Raw genomic sequence first — 9,919 nt, forward strand, 5'->3', positions numbered from 1 at the left:
GCCGTTTTGATACCAAAAACTCGTTTGACCTTTGATTGAAAGGGATAGATTGATAGAGAAGCTTCATAGTGATTATGTTAGAGCCATTTTGTCCCATTGGGAAAAAAGATTAGGTCTTTAATCTTTGTCTCAGATAGCTCATCGAGTTCTTGAAATAATGCTTTTCCAAAGTATTTCATTCTAGTGTTTGCCAAAGCAGGACATTTGCAGAGGAAATGGATTATCGTTTTACTTTCTCTTTGGTCACTACAGCTACGGCAAAAGGTGTTGTAAGAGATACCCAACTTCTCTGCATGAAGTCCTATAGGTCAATGTCCGGTACAAACCGCAACAATCCTGGATATGTCATGCCTTGGCCTGTATAGAAGATCGTTTGTACGGGTTTTGTTATAGGTGGGCCATATCTTCCTAGATATAATGCAGTTGGGCAAATTGCTCCACCTTCGGTTTGATTCAGTTTCGTAGATAGAAACGATTTTAGCCTTCATAGCACCAAGAGGAATGTTAACCATTTCCGCAAGTGAGCTATGAAGGGGCGATCCTTGCCTGGTTAGCTCGTCAGCCCTTTCATTTCCCACGATACCACTATGGCCCGGAACTCAGATCAGGGTGACACCGAGGTTAATATTCAGGCTCGCAAGCTCATCGCGACATTGCTGGACCAATTTAGATGAGGATATGGCCGAGTTAATGGCCATATCCTCATCTAATAGCCGCATTTCAGTTTTGATTTGGGTTTTGTTTAAGTATCTTACATGCCTCCCTTATTGCCAGCAGTTCAGCCTGAAAAACGCTAGTGAAGTCAGGAAGCCTAAAGGATTTGGCTACATTTAGGGACTCAGAAAAGATCCCAGAACCAACTCCACACTCCATCTTTGAACCGTCAGTAAAGATGGTTGTGTCGAAACCTATCGACACGATGTCATCCTCCCAATCTTCTCTCGATGGGAAAATAACCTTAAAACCCTTACTAAGGTTCAAAGTAGGAGTGCAGTAGTCAGTGTCTACCGAGATAATATCTGAGGGAATCAATTTCGTAATGTTGCTGTGACCATAAGATTTTGACAACCAGCTATTTGATTCCTTCAGCCTACTAGCGCTGCAGGAAACTATGTATTTAATAAAAAGGTCGATTGGTAGAAGATCCAAAATAACGTTTAAGGCGTCCGTTGGGCAAGTACGCATGACCCCTGTGGTGCCCACGCAAGCTGTTCTCTGAACCGTCTTTAGCTTATCAATATTATAGGCTTTGCTAAGAGCAGGCAACCACACAATCGAACCATATGTTAAGATTGGACGTACTACGGCTGTGTACGTCCATAAAATCATCTTCGACTGAAGTCCCCACTTTTTGCTCAAAGTTTTGCTGCAGGCGTAGAAGGCAACACAGGCCTTCTTAACCCGTACTTCAATATTTAGTTTCCAGTTTAGCTTAGGGTCGAGTATAACTCCCAAATATTTTGCACTGGAAGACAGTGATAGGATTTGACCGTTGAGTCGAGGTAGGGTGAAGGGCGGTACTTTAGTTTTGGTGGTAAATAGCAACAGTTCAGTTTTACTTGGGTTAACTCCTAGTCCTCAACTCGTGGCCCAGTTGCTAACTTTCTTCAAAGCTGCCTCCGTGATTTCACTAATCACAGAGGTGTGCTTTCCTGGCACCAATAGCACCTAATCATCCGCGTAGGCTACCGCCTTCACTCCACATCTCTCTAATTTAACGAGAATTGTATCTATGACCAGAAGCCATAGAAGAGGCGAAAGGACACCACCCTGGGGTGTTCCCCTAATCACGTGTTTTGTTGCGATTGTATTGCCTAGAGTGGCTCGAATCTTCCTACCACTGAGCATGGAAATAATCCATTCTCGAAGTGTTCTACACCGAACTTAACGAGCGATTCTTCTATGGATTCTGTAAGGACGTTGTTAAAAGCACCTTCTATGTCTAGGAAGGTGGCAAGAGTAAATTCTTTATAATGGATTGTTTGTTCTACAGAACGCACTTATTTATGGAGGGCAGTCTCCGTAGATTTGCCCTTAAGATAAGCATGCTGAGAGCTTTCGAGAGGTCGTCCAACTAGGATTTCTCTAATATTCGTTTGAAAAACGGAAACAAATTGACTGTGTCTTCACAGACGTCAGTAAGGCCTTTGATAAATTGTGCCATAAAACATTAACTTCCAAACTGAAATCGCAAGGCCTTAACAATAAATTTGTTAGTTGGGTTTCGTCGTACTTATATAATAGATCATACAGAGTAGTTTTAGGAATGAGTGGTCATCATATTTTTATACCAACTCTGGCGTACAACAAGGTAGCCACTTAGGACCTTTACTGTTTATTTTGTACATAAACGATTAAAAATAAATAAATTGGGTGGCGCAACAGTCCGTTGTGAACCAGGGCCTAGTGACTTACAACTCGCAACCATTCCTGTGTGCGAGTACTGTTGTCAGGAATGGAAGGGACCTACAATTTTAGGCCCAATCCGAACGGCTAATTTGAGAAAGCACTTTTTCATGACAAAAATTACTCTTGAAAGAATTGTCAATTCCTCGCAAGAGGCAGTACCCGCGAAAATTATTTTTTTAAATTAAGGTGGCACAGGCAGGGATTGAACCCAAGACCCCTTGCATGACAGTCCAACTATTATGCCACGGGTACTACCTTAACGATTTACCTTCATTAAAATTAAAATTTTCAAACGTATTGACAAGATGATCTAAATAGTTTTCGCGAATGGTGTTTTATAAAAAAGCTTAAATTAAACATAGAAAAATGTAAATCAACGTGTTTTACACGCAAATAAAAATGTTTTGACTTTAAATATCAATAAAACTCTTCTTATTTGACTAAACTCTCTACTTTCTCTGACCAAGGTATTCTTCTTGACGCAAAATTAACCTTTACAAAACATTATAACTATATTATTAAAAAAACAAATAAGACACTCGGATTTATAAAACGGTTTTGACAAGATTTTCGCGACCCTTATATTCACTTCTTTATATTTCATTTGTAAGGTCAATATTGGAATATGGCTGCATAATATGGTCTCCCTTTTATTCAGTCAATATAAACAGAATAGAAGGAGTACAAAGAAGATTCATGCGCTTCTGTCTCCGTTTCTTCCCATAGGCTCACGCTCATAGACCTTCCATCGCTTTCTAAATACAGAGAGTACATTCAGCTATGGTTAGGTTAGGTTATAGTGGCTGTCCAAGATGGAAACGGACACACTTAGCCCAGTTTAATGGCCCATTGTGATATCACATGAATCTAGAGGCTTCCTCCTAAGCTCAATGGAACCAGTTAGAGTCCCTTACGAAAAGTGAGAGGCTGATTATACCTATATGATTTAGATCGTTAAAGAAGAATTCTCCTAGATAATTCTTGCGTTTTCGAGCTAGAGCAGGGCATGTGCAGAGAAGATGAAGAACCGTTTCTTCCTCTTCCTCGTCCATACAGCTTCTGCAAAAGTCATTTGAGAATACGCCTAGTCTCGTGGCGTGCTTTCCTATTAGACAGTGTTCGGTTATGACACCTATTATCGAGCTTATATGCGATCTGCTTAGAGAGAGCAAGCACCTTGAACGTTTTAAATCCAGTGTTGGCCAGATGTTTTTTTTTGGCTTGACACGTGGTGATTTTGGTCCTACTGGTGCCTGCCCTCCTGCCAAACGTGGTAGGATGGACTGTACTGTACCGTTCCTGGCGAGTTCATCTGCCTTACAGTTACCTGGAATGTCTCTATGGCCCGGCACCCAGCAAAGGTGAATATTAAACTGTTGCGCCATCTCCATTAGAGATTATCGACAGTTATGGACTGTTATAGAGTTTGTAGAGACTGAGTCCAGAGATTTGATAGCGGCCTGGCTGTCGGAGAAAATACGGTTATCAGATGTTGATACCACGTTTTCTTTGAGCCAAGACAAGACTTCCTTAATCGCCAAAAGTTCCGCCTGGAACACGCTACAATGATTGGGAAGGCGGAATGAGAAACTTATTCTCAGTCGTTCAGAGTACACACCACCACCAACCCCTTCTTTGGTTTTTGAGCCATCTGTGTAAAAATGGATTGACTCATCCTCCAAGATCTGGTAGGTATAGAAATCTGGAAATTCCTGTCGAATTGTAGTTGGGGGATGGTGTAGTCTGTGTGCTTTGGAATTGATTCTAAGTACCTTAGAATTACGGAGTGGCCAATATTGTTGTTAGTCCACTGCGACGAAGCATTGAGGCGAATAGCCGAGCTTGCAGCTATTTGTTTACTAAATATGTCAAGAGGTGTAAGGTAGAGCAAGGTGTCCAGTGCAGCAGACGGGGTTGTGCGAAGCGATCCGCTTATACATAGGCAGGCTGAACGTTGGACTTTATTTAACTTATCCCTGTTTATACCTTTCTCTAAAGCAGTCCACTATACTGCTACACCGTACGTTGAAATCGGTCTGATTACCGATGTGTATAGCCAATCCATGATTCTGGGTTGTAAACCCCATTTATTACCAATAGCTTTTCTGCAAGAAAAGAGAGCTACAGTAGCTTTTTTGACTCTTTCCTGTACGTTGCGTTTCCAATTTAGTTTTTTGTCTAAGACAAGACCTAGGTATTTAGCCTCGTCTGAGAATTTTAATTGGATTCCTTTAATGTAAGGAGGGTTGACAAATGGAATTTTGTATCTCCTCGAAAATAAGACCAGATCGGTTTTGTGTGGGTTAACACCCAGTCCACACCGATCAGCCCAAAGTATTAGAATGTCCAAGGGATTTTGTAAGAGTTCTTTTAGGACATTAAGATGATTTCTTTTCATTCATTCAGCTATGCTTTATTATAAAATTAATCAATTGGTCAGTCAAGTGACCATCACTTTTGGAACAATTAAACTTTATAAATAAAGCCGTTCAAGTATTAGAAGACAAGTTCCTTTACGTCCTACATCAAGCAGATCGATGGTAAAAACAGTCCCCTCAACCAATTGATTACAGTTTACAACAAGTATTAGTTTTTGGTATATTCCGTAAGCGATGATTTTAAAAGTAAAACATTTAAAGTAAATTTGGTCAATACTTCAGTTTAGCTTCTTTTTTTGTTTGCAAATTACTTAAAGCATTGTAAATCTATTAAAATTAGTCTTAAGTTCATAAATAGAAAAGGGCTAGGTTAGTGTTCTTGTAGCACTTTTAGCAAAAAAGTTCAAATCACTAACATGCTAATTGTAATTTTATATATAATAAAGAAATAATTTAAAATGTAAGGTTGGTCATATTCATTAACGTAGAACGGGATCCGCCATTGATAATGTATCAAATTCATCCTAAGATAAAAATCATATCTTCCATATTTTCTTTCTGACTTTGCAATAATGTTATATATTTGATATTTTACAAAAAAAAAATCTAAAACACTCTCTTGAAACATGAAATTTTAGTACATTGACGGGTTTGCTGATGACAGTGAAATTGTATGGTGAACAAATTTATTGTTTTGAGTTTTAGTCGTAAAAACTTTTTGACTTTCAATCTCAAATCTTCACAGCTCCACAGCTCCACAAAAACAAGTTAATTGACATTTAATTTAAAATTTAGTAATTTGTTACCAATTCAAAGCTGTTCTATATGCTTTTAAATAAAATGTGAACAACATTTCTCCTCAAATCACGCTCATAACTGAAACTTATTTAACAACAAAATGTTTTGAGGAGGAAAGAAATTATTATTTGCTCATTGAATGGGTAACCCATTACAACAATCAACGTAAATAAACCAATTACTTCTCGAGACCGTACAAAATTAGTTTAAAATCGATAAAACCGAATAAAACAATCCAATGCCCGCATGTATTCAATCAATTTATTTTGTATGGCTATTATTGAATTTTGTTTCTTTATTTGAATTGAAGATTCAATATTATGACTTGAATAAATTAATGTTAATTTTTTTAAAGCAGGTACTTACATAAATGTACGAAAATTCTTTTTGGCATTGCTACGTCAAAGAAACAAATACACAATTGCTGAATTAAATGGTTAAGTTTTATATCATTTTAATTTTTGAGAATTTGGTTTGTAAGAGATATAAGAAATTGTAATTTTTTTTCCAGACTATAAATTGTTCGTTTGAATGCCAGGAATGTTTAACGATTTTTTTAATTTATCAACTTGTAATTGAAACTACACATTAGTAAACTAATTTACATTTCTGGGTTTCCGGCGAACCAATGATTATTCGTCCATAGCGCAAGAACCAGAAGAGATATCGATTTCAAATAAATTTTGTTATACAGATAATAAGGCAGAAAGATGCAGAAAGGGCTCTCAAGAAAATTGCGGGGGTGGTTTTTTTACTATAGCAGTTTGAAAAAAAGGTGAACATTTTGGTAAACCCTAAATATCTTAAGAACCAAAAACGCTAGAGACTTGAATTAAATTTTATATAATAGATTGTAACGTGATACCAAACAGGTATATTTTTTGAAAAAAATCAATATAACGGTTTTTTTTTTAAATCAATAAAACTGAAAAAAAAATTTGTCACCTCCAAAATTTTACGACCGAAATATGATTTTATCTCTAAAATAATTTTGTGCAACGAAGAATAATGTTTTTGACATCTGATAAAATTTTGAGAAAAATCTAATTGACAGTTTTTTTATAAAAAATAAAAATCTAAAAAAAAACATTACTCAAAGTTCGTAAAAATTGAATATCGATTCAAATATCTTTTCAAAAACTTGAAATTAAGGCTTCAATTTTATTTTATCTTATAAGAAATATTGTTTTTAACATTCTGAAAAATTTTGAGAAAAATCGAATTGACAGTTTTTTTTTACAAAAAATAAAAACCCAAAAAAAAATTTATAAAAGTTGGTAAAAATTGATTTTCGACTCGAATATCTTTTCAAAACTTTGAGATATTGGCTTTAATTTACTTTTATCTTTCAAAAAACTTTGTTGTCAACATACAATTAAAGTTTGAAAAAAATCGAATTGACAGTTTTTTTACAAAAAATAAAAACCTAAACAAAAAATTTATAAAAGTTGGTAAAAATTGATTTTCGACTCAAATATCTTTTCAAAACTTTGAGATATTGGCTTTTATTTACTTTTATCTTTCAAAAAATCTTGTTGTCAACATTCAGTTAAAGTTTAAAAAAAATAGAATTGACAGTTTTTTTACATAAAATAAAAATCTAAAAAAAAAATGTATAAAAGTTGGTAAAAATTGATTTTCGACTCAAATATCTTTTCAAGACTTTGAGATATTGGCTTTTATTTACTTTTATCTTTCAAAAAATCTTGTTGTCAACATTCAGTTAAAGTTTGAAAAAAATCGAATTGACAGTTTTTTTACAAAAAATAAAAACCTAAAAAAAAAATTATAAAAGTTGGTAAAAATTGATTTTCGACTCGAATATCTTTTCAAAACTTTGAGAAATTGGCTTTAATTATCTTTTATCTTTCAAAAAATCTTGTTGTCAACATACAATTAAAGTTTGAAAAAAATCGAGTTGATAGTTTTTTTTACAAAAACTAAAAACCTAAAAAAAATAATTTATAAAAGTTGGTAAAAATTGCTTTTTGACTCAAATATCTTTTCAAAACTTTGAGATATTGGCTTTAATTATCTTTTATCTTTCAAAAAATCTTGTTGTCAACATACAATTAAAGTTTGAAAAAAATCGAATTGATAGTTTTTTTACAAAAAATAAAAACCTAAAAAAAATAATTTATAAAAGTTGGTAAAAATTGATTTTCGACTCAAATATCTTTTCAAAACTTTGAGATATTGGCTTTTATTTACTTTTATCTTTCAAAAAATCTTGCTGTCAACATTCAATTAAAGTTTGAAAAAAATCGAATTGACAGTTTTTTTACAAAAAATAAAAACCTAAAAAAAATGTATAAAAGTTGGTAAAAATTGATTTTCGACTCAAATATCTCTTTACAAATTTTAAGTTTTGGCTTTAAAGTAATTTTATCTCATAAGAAATATTTTTGGTAAAATTTTTAAAAAATCGAATTGACAGTTTTTTTTACAAAAAATAAAACTCTAAAATAAAAACAATACTAAAACTTGGTAAAAATTTACTTTCGGCTCAAATAGCTTTTCAAAACTTAAAAATATTGGCTTGAAACTTATTTTATTTCACAGAAAATATTGTTTTCGATATTCAGTAATTTCAATATAAAAATCCAACAGTCCGTTTTTTCATATAAAAAATAAAATCTACAAAAAGAGTACGCAAATTTGGTAAAAATTGATACGAGTACATAAAGACAAACTTTTAAGCAAGACAAATCGACAGACGGGATGGGAAGTTATCAGTGTGGGTCGCATCCCAGCCTCTTTTTATTTTTTGGTTTTATTAGATTGTACAGTTTGAATATCGCGGTTTTTAAGTTTCTAAATGGGTCTAGCCCTCCTATTAATCCGGGCCTGGGTCTATGCAAATAAACCACAATCGCCCGATACCCTGAAAGTGGACATAACACAGGCCATCGCACACATTCAGCCGGATATATGCGGAAGAGTCATTGAAAATTGGACCATTCGGATCTGTGCTATCGTAGAAAGCCGAGGAGGTCATTTGAATGATGACATATTCCACACTTAATGCCATAATAATTTTGTGAATACCTCACACACAGCTGGTTTTATTCCATTTCAACATCTACCCGCCCTAATTGAAAAACCCTATATTTAAAAAATCTTCGTTAGGGTAAAATATGCCAGTGAGCGAAAAAGAGCGATATTTTCGCGTTTTTTCTGATTTTCGGTCATGTTACCTTCGGTGTTCCATGTTGGAAATTTTGAATATTAATAAGGTCAACAAAATTAACAAGTACTTAACAAATCAGAAAGAGTTATTGAACTACTAATAATTAAAAACAAAAAATATCATTTGAATAAAAAAAAAAAAATGCACGACTGGGTCGCACGAACTTGCTCCTGTATGCAAAAAGTCTGTTTAAAAAAGTACTTATATAAGATTTTAAAATACACCTGTAAAATAAGTTTGTCTTCAAAGATAAATGCCATTTGATTTGTCAAAAAAACCCGCAATTCATTCACTCATCACATTGCATCCCGCAAGTGAAATATACTTGTAAGCGTACTTAACGAAAACAATTGTTTATGTATTCAACTATTTCGTTCAATTGGATAGCCTTATTTTAATTTCATATTAGAAGAAGCAGGATGAAAAGTAAATTATCTGAAGATAAGAAAGAGGAAGAATATGTATGTTTAAATTTTGAAGCTATCGCCTATTGGTTATGTAGTTAGGTAGGTGTCTAAAACATAGAATAGTTCAGATAGATCGAAGATATTAATACTTGATAAAATAAAAAAATAAATAATTTGGGTGGCGCAACAGTCCATGAAGAACCAGGGCCTAGTGACTTACAACTCTCAACCATTCCTGTGTGCGAGTAATGTTGTCAGGAATGGAGGGGACCTACATTTTATATGCCGATTCCGAACGGCTAATTTGAGAAAGCACTTTTTCATGACAAGAGTTACTCTTGGAAAATTTGTCAATTCCTCGCAAGAGGCAGTACCCGTGAAAAGACTTTAGATGGCATAGGCAGGGATCAAACCCAAGACCTCTGGCATGACAGTCCAACGCACTTTTTTTTTTTTGTTCAAATTCATTTTTATTAATTCAATCTTAAACCTATCTTAAAGCTAGACAAAAATTCATAAAACTAGCCTAATTATCCACTCTAAGTTAAACTATAACACTTAAAACTAATGCCTTTCAGCCCTAAGATCTATTTTACTTCAATTTATATTTTATTTATTTCTGTATTTATTAGAAAATTTTGAAAAAAAACTAATATCAAGATCCTTTTTTTTTAACTTAAAAACTACTTAAATAGTCCTTAATATAAAACTTAAAACTAACTTAAACTACCTATTCT

The sequence above is a fragment of the Eupeodes corollae genome, chromosome 3 (genome assembly GCF_945859685.1).
Source record: "Eupeodes corollae chromosome 3, idEupCoro1.1, whole genome shotgun sequence".
Taxonomy (NCBI): domain Eukaryota; kingdom Metazoa; phylum Arthropoda; class Insecta; order Diptera; family Syrphidae; genus Eupeodes; species Eupeodes corollae.